Source organism: Topomyia yanbarensis, chromosome 1, assembly GCF_030247195.1.
Source record: "Topomyia yanbarensis strain Yona2022 chromosome 1, ASM3024719v1, whole genome shotgun sequence".
NCBI lineage: Eukaryota > Metazoa > Arthropoda > Insecta > Diptera > Culicidae > Topomyia > Topomyia yanbarensis.
In genome coordinates this window covers 78,378,983-78,406,905 of record NC_080670.1, presented here as the reverse complement: position 1 = coordinate 78,406,905, position 27,923 = coordinate 78,378,983, and the positions used below count along the sequence as shown (strand labels likewise).

Sequence of the window (27,923 nt, the reverse complement as noted above, 5' to 3'; positions counted from 1 at the left end):
AGTTTTTCATTCAAAAATACTTACTTTATTCCTCTTTTTATTTTGAGCGCGTATCACGCAGCAGATTATTCGGGTGGGCGACAGATCAAAATCTTTTTCTCGCATTTCTATGAACCTATCCTTCCTTAGTAATCCTGCATCCTTTCAATCCAATTCCGTTCGATCCTAAACCGTGCCACTCTCGTCCCATCCAGTAGAAAAACTCCTTCCGTCCTTCATTAATTTTTGTCCCGTTAAATTTTGCATTTCATAGCCTTTCCATTTGTATCCTATTAGTTTCAATATAACTCCAGTTCCATATCTATACGAACCTTCTCTTTTGAGATTTTTTTCGCAAAATTATTAGTAATCCATTTAAATGTGTCCTTTCCTATTTCCGATCCGTTGAATGAATTCCTTTTCTCCCGTTTTCTCCGTTTATATCCTTTACGTTAATTCATCGATTGTTGATCCTCCACTTTTCGATTTTTATCATCCTGAACAGTTCCATGATCATCCACATTTAATCCCCGTCCTATATGCAGATATCCTACTCGATCCTCTATTTTCCCAGGCGAGCTGGTACCGTTCCCCCCGACAGCCGATGGTTCGTCTACCTGGAATAAAAAAAGCCAACACACAACTTTACACCTGATAGGGAACGATTAAAAAATTGCACTCTCCTCCAGCGAAGTCCACCTGTAAAATCCCCGTTACTTTCCCGCGAATCAAACTAGCTGACGACCGATTTTTTTTCTCAATTTCCCGATAAGGGAAATACGAACACGTCGCGCACGCGATTCTACCACAATTTTTTTCATTTCCCTTCTTTTGTTTCATTTTGACGTTTCGGTTGAAGGTGCTGTGGAAATCGTATGTATGATAGACCGGTTGAGCTCGCGTGTCGGAATTCAGCGCGTAGTTGGATTCTGATGCGCGTAGTGTGCAAGGGGCGAGTGAGTGATTTTGTTACTATAGTGTTTATTTTTTCTTGGAGAATTTTGTTGTCAGAGTAAGTCTGGCGTTTAAAAATTCTCTTAAGAAGCAAATTTCGTTCCAAGCGTGCAATAAGCTAAAATCGCAGAGATTTATTTCTGTGGCAGTGAATTGCAAACTTGGACAGTATATATTTTGGAGGGAAAGTTGTGTCCTGTGATCTCGCAATATGGTGGGGTAAGGACAGCAATCTGAACCTACTAGTTATGGTTTTCACTTAGGTGAATTATTTCGTGAACATTGTTTTCGTTAATCGGTTCGTCCTGGTGTAGACGACAATGTTCCAGTTTATTTTCGTGCGCTTGTTCAAAGTTTGTCGACAACTTTGAATTTAAGCCATTTTAATGTTGTATGTTTTGAATATGGAATAAGTGGGATGAACGAGTGAGGAGTATGAATGGATTGCACAGTCACCAACGATTGTCGGTCAGAACATTCTTCGCGTCTCTGTTTTTCTTGATTGGTTATTGAAGGCGTTACAGTATAGTTTTGTTAGGCATTGAGTTATATTCTGTGAAGCTACAAGTAAACTTTTGCTGGAGACTGGAGACGAAAGTCGATGAGAGTCAGTAGCAGACTTCATCCGTAATAGACGAAGTGCTGTAAACAGAGAACGAGCCAATCCCTATTGGCGATGACCATATATGACCCCGAATGTTGAAAATAGTTTCCGAATATGACTTGTTTGACCTACGAAAATTTGATTGGTTATTGCAATGTCCATTTCAAGGCCCATCAAATTTTCGTACTTTTAGCAGGGAATGATGTAACGAGTACGTTAATTGTAAATAATTAAATGTATATAGATTTGTAAATATTAGTACGTATGTGTAAATTGTTATTTGTTCTAAATTGTTTATTATGCATGGTATCCATATTATCAATTTAAACCATGGAGAAATGTTCGCAAAATCGAGTTGCTACGGTAGCGCGAGAGAGACTTCTTTAAAATAGACTTGCTATAATCCACTTGAATTACCACCGTTCTTCGCACGCGCCAATTTGTAGTTTGCTTTGCCTAGCGTCGCTACCGATGGGAGTGTAATTTGGCTACCGAAAGAGGCTATCGACCTTATCAAGAGTTCACGAACCCTTGCATCCTTCGGTGAAGAGTCTGTTTCACTCTGATGGCTGGCAAGCGACGGGCTGGCACACTTGAAGCCACCCGTAGAAATGAGATGCTGTTATGCAGCTGGGAAAACTCGGGACGGTTAATGCGAATTCGAGAATGTCGCTATTGTCCACTTCGTGGAAAATACGTCAGATCCGCTAACGAAGACCTTCAAACCGCGGTTAATCTGAGGATTTTCAAAGCCCAATAAACACGTTTGAACTAATCAGTGGAAGAGGCAAGAGTGGTTCGTCATTTGTTCGCGCCGTGATGTGTTCAGCGTGGTAATTAAATTCGGCCTTAAAAATTTCACCCAGTTCAATAATCAGTTTCCCTTCCCTAACAGAATAGCAATTGATAGTGCAACCCAAGTAGCTTGGCGATTCTTGTGTGCGCGCCGAAGAAGATTTTAAGGTAAACCCGTAGTTTTGGTTACCAAAAAAAATGTGCTTGTGCTTATTTGTTCCCGTGCAATGGCAATCTATTTCACAGGTTCGTGGCAGCCGTCGAACGTCCAAAGCATCACATCTCCTCGTTGGTAACCACTCTTGACCCCACAGTTCGTCTCAAGGTTGGTCCCGGTGGAACACGTGGCCGGAAGAAGGCAACATCCGTCAAACCGCGCCTTGGCAGGACCATTCGACTACCGAAACGCAGTACCAGCACACCCAGTACATTTTCCGATGACGACCGGGAGATTTGGCGGCACTACCCCGCCAGCAGTCCACGAATCGGCGGTGAAGACTATCGTCGTACATTAGGCGCGATCAGGAGTGATCGCACGTAGCAGCAGCAGCAGTAAAAGGAATCGCCGTCTCCCGCCCAACATCAACACGTAAACCCTAGGTCGTGAGTAAAATGAAATTTATGTTTGTGATGTCCATGCGCATGGGGTCACCACAGACGGCCGTACCCTACCGTCAAATTCTGCCATGCGTGGCTCGACCATATAGATTGCCGTTCAATTATCACAGCATCGAACAAGCACACCCCGAGAGCACGCACAATAGATAGTAGAGCGTCGCTCTAGAGATAGGAGAGGGAACACGAGCAAATGGGAAGGGAAAACTGCCTAGCTAGGTCGAAATGAATCTCAGAATGCGGAAAGTGAATAATTGTAAATAAATGTATTGATGTAGCGAAAATGTGCTGTTTGCGATATAGCAGAAAATGTATCCCGTAGGGTAAATGTACTGATTGTCGTCTTGGTGAAGTTTTTCAGTTCTAGTCAAATCGTGTCGTGTTAGTTTTTTTTTTTTTTGGTTGTTTGTCTTTTACTGGGGAGGCTGGCCCCGACACCAACCGGAACCACTCTCTAGTCGAACTCTGGTTGATTGAATTGGCGGTTTGGACTTTGCCAGTGATGATAACAACCCGCGAGTGTAATCTTCGTTTCGGAATAAATTCGCATTAGCCGTTTCGGATTATCTTCAGCTCGCATAGCACGCGGATCATCGACGCGGACGGACTGTGTCTCCAGCTAGCTTGCTTCCTTCCTAAAGAGAGGAAAACCAGAACCTTCTCCCGAGGGGTCCCACTAGGCCGGGCAGCTCTATAACAGGTGGGTGGTCTCTCAACTGAGAGTGGCGCATAAACCACCCACTTACCTACCTCGGAAGCTCGTTAGGCTGGCCAACATTATATTCTAACAATATACCAATTCCCAACAATACATACAATATTCCCTATCATCCGACGAGAATTTCTAATCCTACTGGAGCAAATCCCGAGATGTACAACCATGCTTCGGCTATCCCATCTTTCCCTAAACGAAATTCACCTCCCATGTATAGTGGTGTTCTACACAATCCGTACCCCGCACCGTACCACAACCGTCACACTCTTCCTGTGTCCAAATGGAACATCACTAAATACAGTGGTGACGATCAAGGGCTGAAGCTAAATGAGTTTTTGAAAATTGTACAGGCTTTATCCCAAGCTGAGCATGTGTCGGAGGTCGAGCTTTTCGAGTCGGCTGTGCATTTGTTTGTTGGTTCAGCGCTCAAGTGGTAGATGGCACAAAGAACCACTGGTAGATTGATGAATTGGCAGCATTTGGTATTTGAATTAAAACGCACCTACATGCACCCTGATTTGGACGCGTTGATCAAAATGAAAATTTACCAGCGTCGTCAACAAAAGCATGAATCTTTCCACGAGTACTATTTCGAAATCGAGAAACTATTCAGAACCATGAGTGTTCAGATTCCCGATTACGAAAAAGTACAGATTCTACAGCAGAATATGAGAGTAGACTACAAGCGACAAATGACATTTATTCTGATAGTCGACCTTGAAATACTTGTTGCTGCTGGACAGAAATTAGATGCATTAAATTTCTCGGCATACAACAAGGTTTTCGGGACGGACAGGAATGTCCAAGTGGTCGAAAGCTCTGAAAACAATTCGAAGAAAAAAAACAAGAACCAATCCCAGACTCAACAGGTGATATATCAAACCGCAGCAGTGTCTCAGGTCAACCAAAATAGAAACAATTCACACACATCCACTAATTCGTCTCGTCCCAATCAACTTCCCAACAAAAACAACCAATCCTTACCGAACACCCAAACGATTTCTTCAACGTACGCCTTCCCCTTACTGGGTACAGGCCACCAGAGATATTTACGCTGAATCTACAGAAATTCTTCAAATTACCTACCCTGTCCCCCACGATAACCGACCGTACGCACACGTAAAGATTTACGGTTACCCGATACGGGCTCTCTTGGACAGCGGTAGCAATCACACGCTTATCAGCGAATCTCTTTTCTCTTAATTAAAATTCAAAAAGTTGCATCGCCCTTCCAAAAACGTGATTCTACGGTCTGCAAGTGGAGACGAACTGCAAATTAAAGGTCAGGCTCATCTTCCATTTGCCTTCCAAGGATGTGTAAAAATAGTTCCTACTTTGGTAGTTGCAAATCTGTCCATAGATTGCATCTGCGGAATGGACTTTTGGAGGAAATTCAAAATTCAGCACGCAATGCAAAATTGTGGAGGAATTGAGTCCACTGCATCGGTATCTATCACCAAACACCCTAGTTCTGAAAACATTCTCACCGACGATGAAATCATGGTTATTGAAAACATAAAAAAACTTTTCCTTCCTGCTCAAGAAAGGAAATTGACCCTGACCAACCGAGCTCAGCATCGCATCGTGTTGGGAGAGGAATGGAAAAATAAACCACCAGTCCGCCAGTTTCCATACGTGATGTCTCCGAAGACGCAGGATCTGGTAGCCGTCGAGCTGCAACGACTGTTGGGATTAGGGATTTTGGAACGGAGCAACTCGGATTGGTCGCTTAACTGTGTGCCCGTCATCAAGCCCAACAAAGTTCGGCTCTGTTTGGACGCACGCAAGATTAACGAGCGGACTGTTCGGGATGCTTATCCGTTGCCTCATCCCGGTCGAATTTTAGGTCAACTTCCAAAGGCTAAATACCTGTCCACGATAGACCTGTCTGAAGCATTTCTCCAGGTTCCATTGGACCAAGAATCGCGAAAGTACACGGCCTTTTGTGTACAGGGCAAAGGGCTATTCCAGTACACACGGATGCCTTTTTGGTTGATCAACAGTCCTGCTACGTTAGCACGACTGATGGACAATGTCCTGGGCCACGGGATGCTTGAACCGTACGTCTTCGTCTATCTCGACGACATTGTTGTGGTGACGGAGACATTCGAACACCATGAACGCCTTCTAGTGGAGATTGCACGTCGCTTAAGGGAAGCAAACCTTAGCATAAACCTCGAAAAGTCTAAGTTTGGAGTGTCTGATATTCCCTTCCTGGGATATCTCCTTAATACAGACGGTCTTCGAGCCAACCCGGAAAAAGTTCGTCCAATTGTCGAATACGAACGGCCCAATACCGTAACAAAACTAAGGAGATTCCTAGGAATGGCGAATTACTATCGGCGCTTCATCTTAGACTTTAGCGGGGTAACCGCTGCACTCACAAACCTTCTGCAAAGCAAAACGAAAACCATCCGTTGGAATGATGACACCGAACAGGCATTTTGCGAAATCAAAGAGCGGCTGATATCTTCACCAGTCTTGGGCAGTCCTGATTTCAGCAAGGAGTTCTGTATCCAAACGGATGCTAGTGACGTGGCGGTAGCTGGGGTTCTCACACAAGAACAGGATGGGGTAGAGCGGGTCATTTCATTCTACTCTCATAAACTGACAACGCCCCAGAAGAACTACCATTCCGCAGAAAAGGAAGCGCTTGCAGCCATTCTCGCCATCGATGCATTCCGTGGGTATATTGAGGGTTACCATTTCACCCTAATAACCGATTCGTCCGCGCTGACCCATATACTCAGTACAAAATGGAAGGTCGGGTCACGATGCAGCCGATGGGCGTTGAATCTGCAGCAATTCGATATGACCGTCAAGCATCGCAAGGGCAAGTAGAACGTGGTTCCGGACGCCCTCTCGCGAAGCATCGCAGCGGTTCAAGAGTCGTCGTGGTACGCGTCAATGTCCGACAAAGTGGCTCGCCGGCCCGATGATTTTGTAGACTTCAAGATCGATGATGGTAAACTCTTCAAGTTTATCACCGTGAACGATAATCCCTGTGATACTCGCTTCGAGTGAAAAATGATTCCCCCGCCCACCGAAGTTCCAAATATTCTTCGACAGTACCACGACGATTGCTTTCATCCAGGCTATGACAAAACCCTGGCACGGATCCGTCAACGATTCTACTGGCCAAGGATGGCAGTAGAAATACGACAATACGTTCAACAGTGTGGTATGTGCAAGGAAGTCAAAGCCTCTTCTGTCCCTGCTGCACCTGCCATGGGAAACATGAAGATTGCCACCCGCCCTTGGCAGATCGTATCAGCAGATTTCATTGGTCCCCTCCCCCGCACTCGTCGCGGTAGTCAGCACATTTTGGTAGTTTGGTAGCCTGTGAGGAATGTCAGTAGTGCCCCCATGTGTGCGATTTTGAAAGACCAATGGTTCCTGAGAAACTCGGTTCCTGAAGTGATAATCACTGACAACGGAAGCAGTTTCATTTCCAAAGAGTTCAAGGAGCTGTTGGATCGTTTTAAAGTGGCCCTCTGGCTCAACTCACGATATCACTCACAGGCAAACCCGGTCGAAAGAGTCAACCGAACTATCAATGCTGCTATCAGGACATACGTGAGGGAGGACCAACGCCTTTGGGACACTCGTGTTTCGGAAATCGAGATGGTTTTGAATACCAGTGTTCACTCGTCGACTGGATTCACACCATACTTCATTACTCACGGGCACGAGTACTCTGAAGCTGGCACCGATCATTTACTCACCCGTCCCGATGTACAGCTGACTTCGGAAGAGATGGAAGAACGACGATCGAAAATGTTTGAGCGAATCTACGACCTTGTCCGCAAAAATCTGGCGAAAGCTCACAACGCTTCCCAACAGCGCTATAATTTACGGCACCGCAAGTTTGCACAAGCTTTCGTAGAGGGACAGCTGATATACCGCAGAAACATGAAACCGTCTAGTGCAGCACAGAACTATAATGCCAAATACGGCCAACAATTCCTTCCATGTCGTGTCAAGGCGAAAATCGGATCGTCTTCCTATGAGCTGGAGGATTTGAACGGCAAAAGTTTGGGTATTTGGCCAGCTGTGCATTTGAAACCAAGTTAGTTAGTTCTCCGCTCCACCGCGGAATGAATTATAAAAAAGTACCATCGATTACACTTTATTTACAAAACCAAAAGAAATAAAATAAACACGAAAAAAAACACACAGCTGCACAGCACAGTGTCAGCCAACTATCCGTCCTCCTGAATCCTCCACCGATCTCAAAAAACGGTGCAAACTTCGACGTTATATCTAAAATAAAACAAAAAAAAACATAATTAGCAACAAAAATACTTACCAACATCACGAATCATCCTTTTTTTATCACTACATAAACAATCAACATTAGTCAGCTGAGTATGAGTAGCTGTGACAGATCGGATAATAGATAATCTGACGACTGGGTTGTGCTGGGTTACGACGGGGTTACCTTTGCCCGCCGCCAGTTTTAAGTCGACTTTACACTCTAAGCGTGAATGGGTTATTTCTGCGTAACTTCATCTAGTTTTCTCCCGCGTGTCGAGAGAGTAAAAGAAGTTCGCAACGAGTTAACCATTTCACAAAAGTAATAGTCTTTCCGACTCTTGAAAAAGAGTCCGGTAAAGCAAAAATTTAAATTTAGGGGCCCCTAGCATAATTAAAAGTTAGTGTTTAGTGTTATTTATGGCATGAATGTGCGTGTAAATGAAGAGGAATGAAAGGCTAGCAAATTGAATTCTGAGTGAGTGTGTGCGGCATGTAAGCGGTAGTGTTAGATGTTTCGTCCAAGGATAGCCCTTGTGACGGTAATGGTAGCAGAAAGAAATGTCAAATTCCGTCTGATTTCTTTCTGGTAATTTTCCGCCATTTGAAGCGTATCCGATCAATAATTCTACTCAGCAAATGCAGCAACGGCTTTTATTCTGACGCATTATAGGCAATTTCGACAGTGAAACTTTCACAGTTGTTTTGGGATTGATGGATGGATTGAATCGTACCTGATTGTGACAGCTAAATCGGTGAGTGTGCGAGACTAAAAACGGACAGGCTCACTTCCTCAGAGTCACGTAATTTCGTGGGACAGATTCCTCTGGCCTTTGGAAAAATCATTCCATGAGATTAAAACTGGCACTCGGGAAGAAGTAGTCGCGTTAGAAGTCGGCATTCATTCGAAAAAAAAACCATTTCGGTTTTTTTTACCCGAGTCGGGGAAAATTGTGACCTGTGATTTCTTAGGTCACAATATCGTCGCTTTGGTCACTGAGCCCAGCTTGTATATATTTATAAATATTGTTATTTTTTTGTTGTATAAATAAATAACAGTGTACGGTCTATCTCGTGTATTTGACGACGCCTGTTCTTTGTTTATACTTTGAAATTATTGTTCGTAAATGTCTAAGTAGAATTTAAACGAACCATTACTACTCCGTGCTTGCATGTTTGAGTCGCGTTTAAGTTCTGCTTAATAGCCCAGGTTGGTGTCAAATGTAGGTTTCGTTATTTATTTGTTCAGAGATTTATTTATTTATTTATATATTTATGTGCTTATTTATTTATTTATTTATATTTGTTATTTATTTTGCTTGTTTATTTATTATTCATTTTGTTATTATATTCGTTATAATTGTTCATTATAAAAAAAATAAAGGAAACAAGTACCGCACGTTTAGCATGTCAATACATTGTACTAAAATTTGAGCATATTTCGTGACACCAACCAAAACGATAAACTGTTTGTAAACGTCAACCATCATCATTAAGTCATCTCATCATCACCGTCATCAAATGCGGGGTGGGATGCGAGGAGGCGCGGAGGGTATGTGTTGGAAAGTGGACAGGGCAATGATAAAATCCACCGCCAAAACAGAATGCGGTCTCTAATAGAAAATTGACCCGGAGAAGTGACGACCAGCAGCAGCGAGTCATACACCCAATGTGACCGCGCGTTTCCGTAGTTGAATCAGTAGCGTCTGGCTCAAATGGCACGTTCCCCATGTTGATCGGAGATTTGTGCCTTCTCCGTAGTTGAAAAGTTTATGTGTCGATCCGTAGGATCTTGTTGACCGTTCAGAACATCCACACGATCGCTTGGTTCTGTTCGGTTGCTCGAGCGGGATAAGTGTGGCTACCGGTTTTTGTGTATTAACGACGTCCGACGCGAGTGCAGAAAACGGTCAGTGATTGGCAAGCCAAAAACACCATTGTGGACGCATTTACCCAAGTACCGGTAGGGTAGGGTCCACTCGACCGAAAAACGTTAAAAATCCCGCTCGATTGATAGTGAGACACTCGTGTGTGAAAAGTGCGCGCAATACCACTCTCCGGGTCCAAAAGTGAAACACAGGCCTCCGATACAAATAGGCCGAGTTGCTGCAGCATCCGGATTCCCTCGTCACCATCGCTCGACGCAAACTGCGTTTTTGTGTCTACATAACCATCGGAGCCCGCCCCACATCCAGTCTGCTCAGTCTGCTGCATGTCGACCACCGTCATCACGGCCGCAACGTTGTACCAAGAAGAAGGTTTAGGAGAAAATAAAGCGTATGTACAAAAAAAGTGTTAAATGAATAATTTTCTTCCAATTAGTAGTAATAAAACTAGTGTATGGTCTATATATATACAAGTTGTGTCGTCCATTTTGTTTATAGTGTAATCTTTTTTGGTACTTGTTTCCGCCGAAAATTAATTACGATTCGCTCAGTGACCGTAGTGTGGGAAGAAAAGTCCGCCCAGTGTGAATTTCTCCAGGAGACAATAGTGAAACGACCCTAATAGCTGGTGAGTACAGTGTGGCCCCACCACCACAATAAGAACGTTACGAAACCAATACGTAACAGAGTTTGGAGGACGTGTTTGTATGTTATGATAGACAATTATGGAAAGCGCGTTTTGAGGACCGCATTCTTCCGACGACGACTCGGATGGAACTACATACGACGAAATTAACACCGGGAGGTATGTTCGCGTACCGCATATTCAGCAAACTGAACTGGAAGGAGAGTCGACTGAAGTTTCAGATGAACATCTCGTAGTTGAGCAAGATCCGTCGAATCAGTTGCAAGCTAAAATTATTGAGCTAGAAGAGGTAATCAAAAAGTTACCAGGTGGTTTCAGTAATTCTCCAGTGATAAATACTGCTACCAGCGATATCGGTAAATCTTCACATCCCAACGAAGGTATAGTTCGATGGGATAGCATAAAATCTTTCCCAAAAAACGTACCAGCATCCAGGATGTGGGAGGCATGGTCTTGCTTTATCGAGGATTTCGAGATGGCTGCTTCGCTATCAAACGTTAATAATTCTAAGCGTCATGTCGAACTGCTTCTTCTATCCATGAGTGATGAGCTTAAGAGTATAGTTCGAGCAGCTAAATTACGACCGAGTTCAGGGGATGACTATAACATCTTCGTAAACAACATCGACCAATATCTGAAGTCCATGACAGACCCTGTAGCTGAGCACGAGGCGTTCTCAAGCATGAAACAGGAGGATGGAGAATCAGCCGTAAATTTTCACGCGCGCCTAACGGAAAAGTGCGCCTGTGTGGTTACAGCTCAGCTGACCAAGATCATTTTGTTCCGAATTAACTTATAAGAGGTCTCCGAAATCATGAACTAAAAAAGGCGGCACGCACGTATGGTCATGATTCGTCCAGTCAGCGACACGTGCCGAAGCTTCCAGACTGAAACAGCAACATCTACGATCGAACAAAATGTTCTGGCAGTCAGCAGAAACCAATATAAAGGGTCCCGATTTGTGCAGAAGCGTAGAGCGGAAGATTATCACGAATCTGGAAATTCAAAGAAGAGGTTCAATATTGACAGATCACGGTTCAACGCTGAGCGGGCACAAATAAGTCGCCGGCAAAGATGTTCTAGATGCCACCGTTTGTCCCATCGAAGCGATAAATGTCCAGCAATAGGAAAAAAAACGCAATTCCGGCGGCTTGCGTGGACACTTTGCGGTAGCGTGTCGTAAAGACAGCGTCAACGTTATTAAGGGTAAAAGTCCATCCGCTGGTAACACTGTTGAAGAAGACTGTAAAGAACAGGTATTAGACTAAGCTTCTTATATAAAGTTTGAAAATATACTTAACATGCTATATCTCGGTACATGTGCTTGTTTTCTTCCATTTATAGCAAATCAATGCACTCTCTCCAATACGCGCTAGTTGATTGTTGTGTTGGCTCCTCTAGTCCGATAAAGTTCTTGATCGACTCAGGAGCAGACGTCAATGTCAATGTTTATACCAACAATTTAAGATAGGTAAAGTACAGCTACTTATACGCAAGAGTCCCAGTATTGAAAATCTCCAGGCGTATGCCACAAACAAACTAATGGAAGTAGAATGTCGCTTCTAAGCAAAAGTTGAGGTGGTTGGATTAAATAAACCAGTCGTCGACGCCGATTTCCTTGTCGTGAAAGAAGGTAAACGATCTTTACTCGGAAGGTTCACGGCTAGCGAAATGGAAAAAGATATGAAAGGAAATTCACGTTTGCAAAAAAGTGTTCCCAAAAATGCCAGGTGTGAAGGTGAGGTTTAGCATCGACAAGTCTATTCCGCCTGTAAGGAACGCTTATTATAACATTCCCGCTGCTTATTATCGAAAATCGGTATTATCGAAAGGGTTACATCAGCACCTCAATGGATCAGTGGTATGTCCGCAGTCCCGAAAGGAAAAGATGACTTTCGTCTAGTTGTAAATATGAGGGCTCCAAATAAAGCGATTAAGAGGGAATATTTTAGATTGCCATTGATCGACGAAATGAGAGTTAAATTGCGTGGTGCAAAGTTCTTCTGTAAACTTGACCTTTCCGATGCATTTTATCGTCTGGAGTTGAATGAAGAATCGCGAGATCTTACTACATTTTTTGCAGAAAGCGGAACGTTTCGATTTACAAGATTGATGTTCGGCGTCAACTGTGCGCCTGAAATATTTCAGCGTGAAATGACACGTATCCTGAAAGATGTCAAGAATAAAATTATTTAAATAGATGATATTCTCATATTCGCCGACACGTTAGAAGAGCTGCGAAAAACAGTTGCACAGGTATTATAGGTATTACGACTGAATAATCTAACACTTAACATGGCCAAAAGCGAGTTCGACCGGACGCAAATAGCATTTTTGGGGCACGAGTTGAATGGAAAAGGTTTCAATATAGAGGCATCGAAAATTAGAGATATACAAAATAAAATAAATTTATAAATCCACACATAAGAAACTTTGCGGATATCTCTAACCCTTTGTGGGCTGTAGCTACAGCACGCATTTGGATATGGGGAGAAGCACAAGAAAAAGCGATTGAACTTGTCAAAAATAGCATAATACATTCAACAGTTTCTCTATAATATTTCTGTGAATCTAACAAAACCATCCTATACACAGATGCTTCTCCACACGCGCTAGGATCAGTGCTGGTTCAGGAGAATAAAGACGACGTACCATGTATTATGAGCTTTGCCTCGAAGTCTTTAACAGCAACGGATAGGAAATACGCTCAGAACCAACGAGAAGCATTAGGCGCAGTGTGGCGGTGGAGCATTTTGCCTACTTCTTGTTGGGAAGACGATTCATTTTGCATACAGATGTCCAAGGAATATCGTTTATTCTTAGCAGATCTCGTGAAACGTCCAAAAGAGCATTGGCAAGAGCGGACGGCTGGGGGTTGCGTCTTAGCCCTTATGACTACGATGTTCAATATATCCGAGGTTGCGAAAATAGTCCGTGGGAAATATGTAGCTTGGAGCCATATTCAGCCGAATTCATAACAGTTTTAGCCTTCACCTTGAAAGGTTGTGTTTGCTGATTGGTTGTAGCAACCAAGGCTGTGCAAGCCGTGAATAGGCTAGAAGTTTGTGTACCGTGAATTACCGTGACAGGACCTCAACGACACCTGCGGAGTCAGCAAATCTATTCTCGTCTTTCTTTCAAAGTGTGCTAAGTAATAACCCACCTCCTTTGTCTGAATCGTACCTGAGTAGTCTGCCGACGTTCTCCTTGAATTTGCCTGTAACATCTTTCACCGAACACGAAGTGTACACCAATCTACGTGGTGTTGACGGTTCAAAGGGACCAGGATCGGACGGAATACAACCATGTTTCGTCAAGGAATGCTCTTCATCGTTAGCTGTACCGATATCCATGCTTTTCAATCGCTCTCTCGGTGAAAGTATTTTTCCCGCCAAGTGGAAGGAGGCTTTAATAACACCAATTCATAAGGCCGGTAACGTCCATGACGTCATAAATTACAGGGGAATTTCAATCCTGAGCTGCCTCCCAAAAGTTTTTGAAAGTATGCTGTTAGATATTCTCTACCCTGCAGTAAAACACATCATCACTACACATCAGCATGGGTTTGTTACAAAGCGCTCAACAACGACGAACTTAATGAGCTATGTGTCAACGCTGATTGATAAATTAGAGAAACGACAACAAATTGATGCAGTGTATGTATATTTCTCCAAAGCCTCGATCGCCTTCCTCATCAGCTAGCTGTTGAAAAGTTGAGGCGAATCGGATTTCCGGACTGGCTGACCAATTGGATCTTCTCGTACCTTACAAACCGCAGTGCATCTGTGCGACTTGGAACTGTACTTTCAGACCCTTTCGACATCACATCGGGTGTACCTCAAAGGAGTCACCTTGGACCTCTTCTCTTCGTGCTTTTTGTGAATGACATTTGCAGCGAATTGACATCGTGTAAGGTGATGTACGCAGATGATCTGAAAATTTATCGCATCATAACAACTCTGGTACATTGTTGTGCACTTCAGATGGACATAGATAGGATCATGAGTTGGTGTGATAGAAACGGAATGACTATAAACATTCAGAAATGCAACATAATCACATTCACACGAATACTCTCGCCAATAACGTTTGAGTATGCAGTGAGCGCTGCCCCAGTAAAACGAGTTTCATCAATCAAGGACCTTGGTGTTATACTTGACCGTAGGCTACGTTTCATCGAACACTTCAATGCAGTAACTGCTAAAGCCTATGCAGTACTAGGACTCATCAAACGAAACACCCAAGATTTCAACGACGTCTACTGCCTGAAGGCACTGTACATCAGTCTGGTACGCAGCATTCTAGAGTATGGAGTTATCGTTTGGGCCCCGTATCACACCATACACATTAATCGCATAGAACGGGTGCAAAAGAGCTTCGTCCGGTATGCCCTTCGACGGCTTCCCTGGCGAAATCGATTTGAACTACCACCGTATGAGCATCGTTGTGCTCTTATCAACCTGCCTACGCTACGAAACTGGAGAGTTTTTCTGCATCGACTTTTTGTGTTCGATCTTCTCGCTGACAACATTGACTGCCCTCTGCTTCTCACTAAGCTGGACTTCAACGTTCCTGGTAGGTATCTGCGGAGAATGGACTTCTTTCGGCGCTATACTCATCGCACGCAGTACGGCCAAAATAACCCGATAGATGTTTGCTGTCAGCTCTTCTATAGCGTTTTTCATTATTTTGACTTTAACTTAAGTAGAGAAATGTTCAAATTGAAAATAGGTTTAAGTTAGTATAGTATTTCAGTCTGCACGAAAATTTATTAATTCGAAGACAATATATATATAATTACAATAATAATAGTATTTGATGCTGTATTGGTGCGGAGACAGGCAGGATTGTTGGCTGCGAGAGCGATCGTTTGGTGGTGGTACCACGCGATAAGCGAGTGTTGGTCGAAGGCAACGAAGTCTCAGGTAAGCGCCCCACATTGGTGGTGGTAGTGGTTACACTGCATACAACCGGCGCTTGCGACGGAGTGAGACAGCGCTGCATCTGGTTGGTGAAGCGGCTCGCTTCATCATCACTCATTCATCCGTATTAGTGCAGATACGGGATTTTGAGTATTTGTGTACCTAGCCACGCTGTGTGGTAGGGGAATACCTCTGGACCCACAGGTAAGCTTGGTGGTGGTAGTGGTTGCGCTGCATACAGTCGGCGCTTGTGACGAAGTGAGACAGAGCTGCATCTTGTTGGTGAAGCGTCTCGCTTCATCATCACTTATTCATCTGTGCTAGTGCAGATACGGGCTTTTTCGTATTTGTGTACCTAGCCACGCTGCGTAGTAAGGAAATACCACTGGACCCACAGGTAAGCAGCGGCTCCATCTGGGTAGTGGTGGTTGCGTTGTGTTCAACCCGAGCGTGTGACAGAGTATTTAATCAACTTATTGTGTATGGTAGGCGAGATGGAGGATAGTGAGATGGAATCCTCCATTTCACAAGAGCAAAATTCTTCTGATCCCTCTCCCTCAACTCCCCCCAGAATAAAATTATACCCTCAAAGGTCTTCTGGACCTTGGCAAGTTTTCTTCAGGCGGAAAGGAAAGCCATTAAACCTTGTCCAAATTGCACGGGATCTGACTTCACGATTTTCTGCTGTAACAGAGATCGTGAAAGTAAATAAAGACAAAATTCGAGTTAGTATTGATAACATTAGACAAGCTAACGAGATAGTAGCCTGCGAACTCTTCACGCGTGAATATAAAGTATATATACTTTCGCGCGATATAGAATGCGATGGAGTCATCTCCGAACCCAGCATCACTGCCGAGGATATACTTAAGCATGGTGTTGGTTGTTTCAAGAACACCCTGCTTAAAAAGTAAAAATACTCGATTGTAAGCAATTGTACTCAGTATCACATGAAGAGAAAAAAGTTTACCGACCATCCAATTCATTTCGTGTAACTTTCGCTGGGTCTGCTTTGCCTAGCCATGTTCTTATTAATAAAATTCGTCTCCCCGTTCGCCATTTCATCCCTCGTGTGATGAATTGCCTCAATTGTAAACAGCTTGGCCACACAGCCACTTACTGTTCCAATAAGATACGGTGTGGCAAATGTGGGGGCCTCACCAAGAGGATACATGCAATAAAACTTAGAAAAATGTTTACATTGCACTATGGTCCCAAAGCTGTATTTAGGAAGACAAAACTGTTTGCGCCAAAACCGTTGGTTTTAGATATATAGTATCTTCGGCAAACTTTGTTAGTACTTTCTTGCCGATTTTTTATATTAGTTGAATTAGGGTGGTCATTGTGGTTAGGGTGTTCAAAGTATCAACTTCTTAAATATGTAAAATTCAGCTACATAATGTTCTACAAAGTTATAAATCAATCAAATTGAAGCAACTTTTCTTAAGAAACTATGTGGCTATCTCTAATGGTTCATGTGCTATGATTTTTGCAATATTTAAGGTGGGGTGGCCCTTTAAAAATTGGTTTTCTATTAATATCTTTTTATGTGTTAATTTCTCGCTAATACTTTGTTCTAGAGGTTTTTAGAACTTTTATAAATACACATGTTTGCCGAAGCAATAAAGTTTCTATCTCTTTTGTTTGCATAGTTACAGGCGATTTTCAAAACAAAAAAGGTTTTTTTGAAAGCTATATATCTTCCAACATTGCAAATGGATTTTCTATCTTTTAATTTCATTTGAAAGATCGGAGCTTTTAAATTTTTTGGTGAAAAAACTGCGGGAGCGTTATTTCTGTAAAATAAATAATTAATTTTTGAAAATGGTGTATTTTTCAACAAAAATCGTTCATAACTTTTCAAATAGACGAGATAATAACTTTGTTACTTCAGCAAAAATCTTCGCCATGCAAAGTTCTAAAAGTGCTGCAAACAAAGTATTTACGATAAATCAATGTATGAAGTGAAAAATAAAAAATAGTGATTTTAAGAGGTCACGTTTTCATCGCTCAATGGTAAAATCAACTGAGAAATAGTCAATGTGTGTTATAATGAAAATCTATTGAATATGTGACACTGTTTGAAAACACAACCTTTTACCGTACAACTACATGTTAGCGTGAATTCACAATAGTGTTAATAGCGTACTATAGTAAACTCTAAATAAGTTATCTATTACGGGGCCAATAAAGCAAGTACCGTCATCATGGATTATATAGATGCTAGGGTATTATTCCTTATGAGTTATTTTACCAGTTCACGGTTAGCGATTTTCAGACTTCTTACTTTTATTTGTTTTGAAGTAACAAAAAATTGAGAATATTTTCTTAACATACCCACAGCCGTCATTATAGTCGATAATTAATTTATACTTTCAAACATTGCATAAATGTTGGAAGAGCATACAATAAATTCCGCTGCTATGAATAACAAACTCGTTTCAAGATTTTATTTTAAGATAACAAGACGTGAACTAAACATTTTCTTTCTAGCACTCGTTTTGAGCACTAGTCCAAACGAAAAAGGATTTACTTAAGTGAGCATAGATAACTTTTGTTGGCCGATTTAGAATTAACGATAGTTTGCAGCAAACACTACTGTAAATTCACTGTACTATTTAGAGGTACGGTAGATTGTTCTTTTAAAAACGTTTACAAATCCAATAGAATTGCCATGACATTCGGTATTATCACACTCAATGACTATTTCTCAGTTGATTTTACCATCAGAGATTGAGCGATGAAAACGTGACCTCTTAAAATCACTATTTTTCATTTGTTACTTTATACATTGATTTATCGTAAATACTTTGTTTGCAGCACTTTTAGAACTTTGCATGGCGAAGATTTTTGCTGAAGTGACAAAGTTATTATCTCGTCTATTTGAAAAGTTATGAACGATTTTTGTTGAAAAATACACCATTTTCAAAAATTAATTATTTATTTTACAGAAATAACGCTCCCGCAGTTTTTTCACCAAAAACTTCAAAACTTCCGATCTTTCAAATGAAAGTAAAAGATTGAAAATCCATTTGCAATGTTGGAAGATATATAGCTTTGAAAAAAACCATTTTTGTTTTGAAAATCGCCTGTAACTATGCAAACAAAAGAGATAGAAACTTTATTGTTTCGGCAAAAATGTGTATTTACAAAAGTTCTAAAAATCTCTAAAACAAAGTATTAGCGAAAAATTAACACATAAAAAGATATTAATAGAAAACCAATTTTTGAAGAGCTACCTTAAATATTGCAAAAATCATAGCACATGAACCATTAGCGATAGCCACATAGTTACTTCAAAAAAGTTGCTTCAATTTGATTGATTTATAACTTTGTAGAACACTATGTAGCTGAATTTTACATATCTAAGAAGTTGATACTTTGAACACCCTAACCACAAGGACCACCCTAATTCAACTAATATAAAAAAATCGGCAAGAAAGTTCTAAGAAAGTTTACCGAAGATACTATATATCTAAAACCAACGGTTTAGGCGCAAACAGTTTTGTCTTCCTAAATACAGCTTTGGGACCATAGTGCATTGCGGAGAAAATTCACACGAGCTCCTTGCATGTCCGGGATAAATTGCGGGGGGATAAAATTAAACGATCCTTGAAGGAGAGGTCTAAACGCTCTTATGCAGAAATACTGAAAAATGCTACTCCTGAACCCACGGTCCCAGAAAACAGATACGCTATTCTATTGCCAAAAGAGTCTGACTCAGACGAAGAATCCGAAGGTACATCATTTGTTTTACCTAGAGGATCCAGGAAAAGAAAACAATCCTCTTTTCCCAAACTGCCAAGCAAGGGCCTTAAAATTTCTCCTCCAACAAATAAATTGCGGCCAAAGCTAAAGAATTCCGATGCAATACCGAAGCCAGTCCCTCCCGGTTTTGGTAATGCACAATCCAAACAGAACACCATTACTGGAAATAATAAAACTTCAACTTCCTCCGAGCCTCAACCGGGGATAGGTTTATTGAAATTTTCTGAAATTGTTGATTGGATTTTCAAAGCATTCAATATTTCTGAACCACTAAAAAGTATACTTTCAGCGTTCCTCCCAACAATTAGAACATTTTTAGAGCAGCTGATTGCTCAATGGCCCATCCTTGCAGCGATTGTATCTTTCGATGGATAATTCACCTCCTCCAGTGAAAGATTCCATCACTGTTTTACAGTGTCATACCTCCCAAAGTTCAAATTGGACAACGTCAGATTTTTGAGGTAGTGGAATCCATGGCTGCTCCGCGTCTGATACTGGGAGACTTCAACTCGCACGGAGTGTTGTGGGGTTCCCTCTACAATGATAATCGATCCTCTTTGATATACAATGTTTGTGACGAGCTCAATATGACAGTTTTAAATACAGGCGAAACAACACGCATCCCCAGACCTCCTGCACGACCAAGTGCATTAGATCTATCCCTATGCTCGACATCACTTCGGTTAGACTGCACGTGGAAGGTTGTACCTGATCCTCACGGTAGCGATCATTTACCAGCCGTTATTTCAATTAACAGTGAATTAGGCCTCACGAATTCAATCAATGTCCCTTATGACTTGACACGAAATATTGATTGGATAAAATACCAATCTTTAATTTCCACTTCTCTTGTTTCGACGGAAGAGCTACCACCTACCGAAGAATATGAATTTCTAGCGGGTTTGATTATTGAAGCATCAGAACAAATTCAAACGAAATGCAATCGTGGCATGACAATGAATAGCCGGCCTCCTAATCCCTGGTGGGACAAAGAGTGCTCGGATGCATATAAAGCTAAACAAGTTGCTTACAAAGAAATTAAGAAACGGAAAGTACACGTGCGAACTTTGAAAATTATTCGATTTTGCAAAACAAATTTGACAGTCTCCGTCGTGCCAAAAAGTCTAGTTATTGGAGACGCTTCGTTGATGGCTTGTCAAGAAAAACATCAATGAGTACTCTTTGGAACACAGCCAGAAGAATGAGGAATCGAAACGTAACTAATGAAAGCGAAGATTTTTCGAATCGCTGGATATTTATTTTTGCTAAGAAAGTTTGTCCAGATTCTGCTCCTGCGCAGAAAATCATTCGCGATGCTCCCACAAGTAACAATTCCATAGATTCGCCTTTGACAATGATGGAATTTTCAATTGCACTCCTCTCATGCAACAATAATGCTCCGGGTCCAGACAGAATTAAATTCAACTTGGTGAAGAATCTGCCTGACCTAGCAAAAAGACGCTTGTTGAATTTATTCAATAAGCTTCTTGAGCAGAACATTGTCCAGCACGACTGGAGACAAGTGAGAGTTATCGCCATTCCAAAACCGGGAAAACCAGCCTCCGACCATAACTCGTATCGACCGATTGCAATGCTATCCTGCATCAGGAAATTGTTGGAAAAAATTATCCTACGACGTCTCGACAATTGGGTTGAGGCGAACGGCTTGCTATCAGATACCCAGTTTGGTTTTCGGAGGGGAAAGGGAACGAATGATTTTCTGGCGCTACTTTCGCCAGAAATCCAACTAGCTTACGCAAAAAAAGAACAAATGGCATCTGTGTTCTTAGACATAAAAGGAGCATTCGACTCTGTTTCCATTGATGTTCTCTCAGAGAAACTACATCAATGTGGTCTTTCACCAATATTAAATAATTATTTATACAACTTATTGTCAGAAAAGCAGATGCATTTTTCATATGGCGATTTGGCAACATTCAGAATAAGTTCCATGGGCCTCCCACAAGGTTCTTGTTTAAGCCCCTTCTCTACAATTTTTACGTGAATGACATTGATAATTGTATTGTCAGCCCGTGCACTCTAAGGCAACTTGCAGATGATGGCGTGGTTTCTGTTACAGGACCAAAAGCCATAAATTTACAACAACCACTGCAAGATAGTTTGGATGATTTATCAAGTTGGGCTTTGAGGTTAGGCATCGATTTCTCTACGGAGAAAACAGAGTTGGTTGTTTTTTCAAGGAAGCATGATCCAGCTCAGATTCAGCTTCAGTTGGTTGGTAGAACGATAGCCCAAGTCATGACTTTTAAATATCTCGGAATTTGGTTCGATTGTAAAGGTACATGGGGAGGCCACATTAGGTATCTGATAAAGAAGTGCCAACAAAGGATAAATTTTCTCCGAACAATAACCGGATCTTGGTGGGGTGCTCATCCAAGTGACGTGATAAGATTGTATCAAACAACGATACTTTCAGTAATGGAATATGGGTGTTTCTGTTTCCGTTCAGCTGCAAACACTCACATTATTAAATTGGAACGAATACAGTATCGTTGCTTACGAATCGCCTTAGGTTCCATGCAATCGACACATACGATGAGTCTTGAAGTACTAGCGGGAATTCTTCCCTTAAAAGATCGATTCTGGGATCTCTCCTCTCGTTTACTTATACGATGTGAGGTTATAAATCCACTGGTAATTGAAAATTTTGAAAGACTTGTCGAGCTTCAATCCCAAACCAGATTCATGACAGTATATTTCAATCACATGTCACAAGAAATAACGCCTTCTAGTTATGTTATGACATGTGTTAATATACTAGATACTCCCGATTCCACTTTATTTTTCGACACGTCCATGCAATAGGAATTTCGTGGAATCCCGGATCACCTGCGCTCTCTGGAGATCCCTAAAATATCCATAAGTAAATACCAACACATTGACTGCCATAAAATGCTCTACACTGATGGGTCACGAATCAATGAGGCCACTGGCTTCAGTATTTTCAACAATAACACCTCGATTTCTTTCAAGCTTGCAGAACCTGCCTCTGTTTACACAGCCGAACTAGCAGCAGTTCACTATAGTCTGGAAATCATTGATACTTTACTTCCGAGCCATTATTTCATCCTCACAGATAGCCTCAGCATAATTAAGGCACTACGCTCTTTAAAGCTTGATAATCACGCTCCGTTCTTTTTGAAGAAGATACGAGAATACTTAACTAAATTAACAAATAAATCTTATCAAATTACCTTAGTGTGGATTCCCGCTCATTGCTCCATACTGGGTAATGAGAGAGCGGATAATTTTGCCAAAATAGGGGCACTGGACGGTGACATCTATGAAAGACCTATTGCCTTCAATGAATTTTATAGCGCTTCTCGTCAGAGGACGCTTACTAGTTGGCAAACATCATGGGACAATGGTGATCTGGGACGGTGGTTGCATTAAATTATTTCTAAAGTATCAACGAAGGCATGGTTCAAAGGGTTGGATGTAAGTCGAAACTTCATTCGTGTGATGTCTAGGCTCATGTCCAACCATTATACGTTGAATGCGCATCTCCGCCGTATTGGGATCGCAGAAGATAATCAATGTGCTTGCGGAGAGGGTTACGAAGACCTTGAACATGTTGTTTGGTCTTGCACTGAATATCGTGAAGCCAGATCCCAATTACTCCTTACGAGCCAGAAGAAAACCACCCTATGTTCCTGTTCGTGATATCCTCGCTTTACGAGATCTTACATACATGGGCCATATTTATCATTTCCTGAAAACAATAAATATTCAAATATAATTATCCCCACAACGTTTCTAGTTTTTTCCCTTGCTACCCACAAACAATTTAGATTTCTTCGCAGTTAGTTAAGTTAGATAAAACGATATAAATAAAGAAAAAAAATATACAAAGATTACAGAAAAACTATCAATAGGTTTACATTGAAATTCAAGAAAATAGAGTATAAATAAAAATATTCAAAATGATGATTATCCTCAGTGTTAGCATTAGAAAGTGAATTTTTATTATAACGTGATAGTCTTAAGAACTTTTGTAACATGTTATGTAAAAAAAACCCCGGCGTAAAAAAGCTTTTGCAAATGCCGTGTCAAATAAACGTTTTATGAAAAAAAAAAATATTCAGCCGAATTCTTAACTGAAGAGGAAATACGCGAATCCACCAAGATATGTATAGGGGAACCCGGGGCTATTAAGACCGTGGTGGTAATTCGGACCCCCTTAGTTTCCCAGAAAATAGCAAGATTTTCTGACTATCGTACATATTCGTGGAACCGCTATTCTGAAACATTAATTTTGAGAGCTGAATTTGATTCTTTGTTCTTTGTAAAAAGGAGATACAACGTGTTTCGTTTTTGCCATTCTCAAAACAAAAATCATTATAATGAAAAAAAAACGTTTTTAATCCACCTAACAGTGTGATGAGACATTTCTTATCACTCTTATCACTCTCTTCGGATATTATATCGTTTGAGAACATTTAGAACTTGATGCTTCGCGATGTTTTTGATAACACATACTACATGGGATAGTGGCAGGACTCAGAGAATCGCTCAAATCAGCATAGGACATCATCAGTGCTAGAAATCTCAAACCAAATCAATGGAAAAGCGAAAAAATGGCCCATAAAATAGACATACAAACGAATTATTATTAATGCTCTGTTAATAAAATATCTAAATTGTGGTGGGAAAACTGAATTTTCCTGAAGGGGTTATATATTGTACTGAGCCAAAAAAATCGAAATTTTGAATCGATTTGAAGTTTATACTTTACTCACATTTCCAACGCGACTGAGAACTAAGAAATCAACGCTTTTTCTTGAAAAGGGCGATACTAGCAGTGATACCATTCAAAGAAAATCAATCAATGAATATTTCCAGACTTGGTTTTATTTCCTATTTAAGAACTATTGTGTTTTTTAGATTGCATGATTCAGTGATCGAAACCCAAAACTTCATAAAGTATTTGAAATTATTAAACTAAAATTTGTTTTTGCTATTGAAATTGACAAAATGATAGTATCACCCCTTTGGCGATTGTTTACTTTTTCGGTCCCACCTATCATCATTGAAGTATCGCCCTTACGTTTTTTTACAATAACTACCATTCTACACCACCGATTTCGTCCGTGTTTTTTCAATAGCGATCATTGTTACTATTTACAGCTGGTATCAGCTTGATAATCCTAAAAAAATACGAAAATAACAGTTTCGCCTCTAAACTGCTAGCAAAAAAAGTATCGCCCCGTTTGTTTGCATGGAGCGTGGAGGGCGAAACTTTAAATAAACAAACAAAAATACAGTTTCGCCCGTTGTATTTTTTGCTGTAGTTTAAGAAATCAATATCGTAGAATCCAAATTTTTAGGTTAATCTATTGCGTTTCAAAGCCCTCATTCGCATGTATGAAAAAAGCCTTATGTTTACATTTGTAAGTATCGCCCTTTTCACAAAAAAGCGTTAAAATGAAATCGCAGCTTCTGATATCACGCTAGCTCTGAAGTGCATGCGTGCATAGTTCCAAATTTTACTTCGACATCGACTTTTTCTAAAGGTGACTTCCCAGTAGTATCCTTGATTTGAATTATTATCGCTAATCCTAATGCCAAAGAACAAATAAAAACCTCTCGGAAACGAACCATTTGGGAAAATCATCATCATTACTGGAATTTTCATTTTCACGAATATTTTCGATAACCTTCCGTCACTTGCATTAATGCACTGGGTGCGCAGTGCTCTGAAAATCTAGCGAAATCGTCTTAGGGCACCAGCGGGTCTAATTCAGAGCTATCTGCGCGGCGAGTTAAATCTGTAAAGAATACTAAAAATTAATTTCTATTCCATAATTTTCAGTTCAGCAATTCGAGAGATCGTGCTCACCGCAAGCCATGAAAAATAGACTACGTTGTGAAGCGATGGTCAGTATTTATTAAAAAATCACGGTTAAATAAAAAATAAAACTATTAAAAAAAAATTAATAGTTTATAATTTTCACAAACTTATTAGGAAAAATTGTTTAATAAGCTTTCGTAATATTGTGTAGGAAAAAAGCTGAAAATTTCAGTATTTTCTCTATCTGCAACATATAAACCCTTTTTTTAAATTTTATTACATTCTTACAAGAAATCAAATATAAAACAGGCTTACAACTACTTACAAACTAATTTATACATTGGTTGTAAGTATTCCTAAAAATCTTTTCTGATTCTCTCTCCATTCAAACATTTATTTTAAAATGTGTTTAGAGCTGAACCAAAATGCTTTCTAAAAGCATATCTGTTATTCCATCTTATGTTTCTTAATTTCCTTTGAAAATCGAAAAGGCTGCCTTTGTTGTAATTTTTCATATTATAGTTAATTGCCTCCGAAACTAAAAATAAAGCTGCCTTCTTTTTATAATTTTTAACGCTAAAAACGTCTGTGAATACTAGTTCTAGTGTTGTATAATTGACTTTATATCTGTGTTTAACTACATTTGTAATCCAATCCCAAACCAGTTTTGAGCCTTTACATTTCTTGATTCTGTGTACATTGTTGTCTACATCTCTGCATGTTTCACACACAAAATTGCTTGTGTGATTGATATTGTGGTTGGACAGTTTAACTTGGTTTGGCACAATGTCATTGAAAATCTCAAACATAGTTGACTTTGCTGAGGAAGTTATAAAATTTTTACTCATATTTTCCCAAATTTTATCCCAGTCAACTTGAGGAAACTTTTCTTGTATTTTAACGGGTATAATTTTTTCTGCTCTAAGATGGTTGTAAATTTTCATACAGGAATCCAAATTCGCATCTCGTATTATAATTTGGAACATTGTTATCAACTCCGTTGTTGCTCGTAGAATATTTTTCAATCCAACCGTTACCAGCAAATAGTGTTTGTGAATGCAACTTCTGCTTTTAGATATCAGAGAGTTTATAAAAAGTGCTTTCGTTTTGTTTTCTACGTCTATTAGGCCAATACCTCCTTTTTCCGAACACAAGTATAACTGATCTCTTGATACTTTATAGATTGGATTGTTTTGCCAGAAAAACCTACCTGTTATAATTTTTATTCTTGCTAAATATTTGTTTTCCATTGGTAAGATCTGTGCAATATACCATAATTTGGCTAAAACATATGTATTCAGAAACCATGCTCTTTGGATTAAATTTAGATTTCTTGAGCTGTGAATGGAGAGAGATGCCTGTATTTTCTGTATCAAATCCTCGCAATTTTTTTCGATCATTTTTTTGTAGTTTTTATCTACTATCATTCCTAATATTTTAACATTTTCTTTTTCTTTTATTTGAACTGGACCCATCTTACATTCATTTATTCTGAGAAAAGCTGATTTTTTGAGATTCATGGTGATGTGAGCAAACAAAGAAAACTCGTCTATTAATTTCATAACTAAGTTGAATTCATTTTCATTCCTAATTACAATTGTCAAATCATCTGCATATCCGAATACTTCAAGAAACTTATTTGTGAGTAGTAGTCCATTCAAACTTGAATACAGAGATCTTATTAAGGGTTCTATGTATAAGGAGAACATAATCATCGACATTGGGCATCCTTGTCTAACTGATCTACCAATCTTAAACGAGTGGGTCAAAAACCCATTTACTAAAACCCTAGAAGTAGCATTTTTGTATATAGCTTTTAAGCACATAATCAATTGATTTGGTATTTGGAATTTTTCCAATATCCTCCATAAGCACTCGTGACTCACCGAATCAAAGGCTTTCTCTAAAGCAATAGTTAATAATATAAATTTATACTTTTTCGATTGTTGAGCTTTGACTATTAGATTTCGTATTGCATCTAGATTATCTAGGCATGACCTGTTTTCTTTTCCCACTGTTTGTCCTTCCTCTAGTAAATTTTCCATTACTTTCGTGAAACGACCCGCTATCAGTTTCATTAATATTTTGTTGTCTGTATTCAATAAACTAATTGATCTGAAGTTTTCTAGCTCTGCATTATTCCCTTTTTTGTGAATAAGCGTTATTATGCCCGAGGAGAAATTATCTGCAGGTTTAATTCTTCCGTTTAAAATTCCATTGCAAAGTTTAAGTAGGTCATTTTTCAGTAAATCAAAGTGACAAGCATAAAATTCGTAGCTAATTCCGTCAGGCCCAGGTGCTTTCTTTTTTGTTGCATTTGTAATAACGTTTTTCAGCTCTAGCTCACTAAAGGGGTTTTGTAAATATGCTTGGTGCTCTGCACTTAGTTGCTTTGTGATATATCTTAAAGCTGCAAAGTTGTCAAAATTTTTGTCGTCTTCTATCTTTGTAAATTTTGTTTTGTAGTGTTCGTAGGCTTTTGCACTATTACATCTGTTGTCCTCGTCGGAATTTTTCAATTTAAAGGTCGAGTTTTTTTTTGATCTGTGATGAAATTTGATACATACTCATTTTCTCTTCAGCCAGTAAGGATGCCTGATTAATATGTTGTTCCAAATATGACAGACGATTATGCTCTATTTCTACCATTTTCATTTTTGATTTGATTTCTCCTAACTCCAATGAGACCAATATCTGAAGTCCATGACAGACCCTGTAGCTGAGCACGAGGCGTTCTCAAGCATGAAACAGGAGGATGGAGAATCAACCGTAAATTTTCACGCGCGCCTAACGGAAAAGTGTGCCTGTGTGGTTACAGCTCAGCTGACCAAGATCATTTTGTTCCGAATTAACTTATAAGAGGTCTCCGAAATCATGAACTAAAAAAAGCGGCACGCACGTATGGTCATGATTCGTCCAGTCAGCGACACGTGCCGAAGCTTCCAGACTGAAACAGCAACATCTACGATCGAA

The 27,923-nt window shown here is 40.3% G+C and overlaps 1 protein-coding gene and 1 long non-coding RNA gene across 3 annotated transcripts in view; both read left to right on the top strand.

The window, feature by feature from the left end:
• The window catches only part of LOC131677992 (beta-galactosidase-like), a 327,898-nt gene that overhangs the window by 164,612 nt on the left and 135,363 nt on the right, over nucleotides 1-27,923 (top strand). The gene's annotated exons all lie outside the window — the stretch shown is intronic.
• Nucleotides 2,318-2,744, top strand: LOC131678001 (uncharacterized). Its single transcript, XR_009303524.1, has 3 exons — nucleotides 2,318-2,370; nucleotides 2,433-2,500; nucleotides 2,579-2,744. It is a non-coding gene; the product is annotated as an uncharacterized LOC131678001 (long non-coding RNA).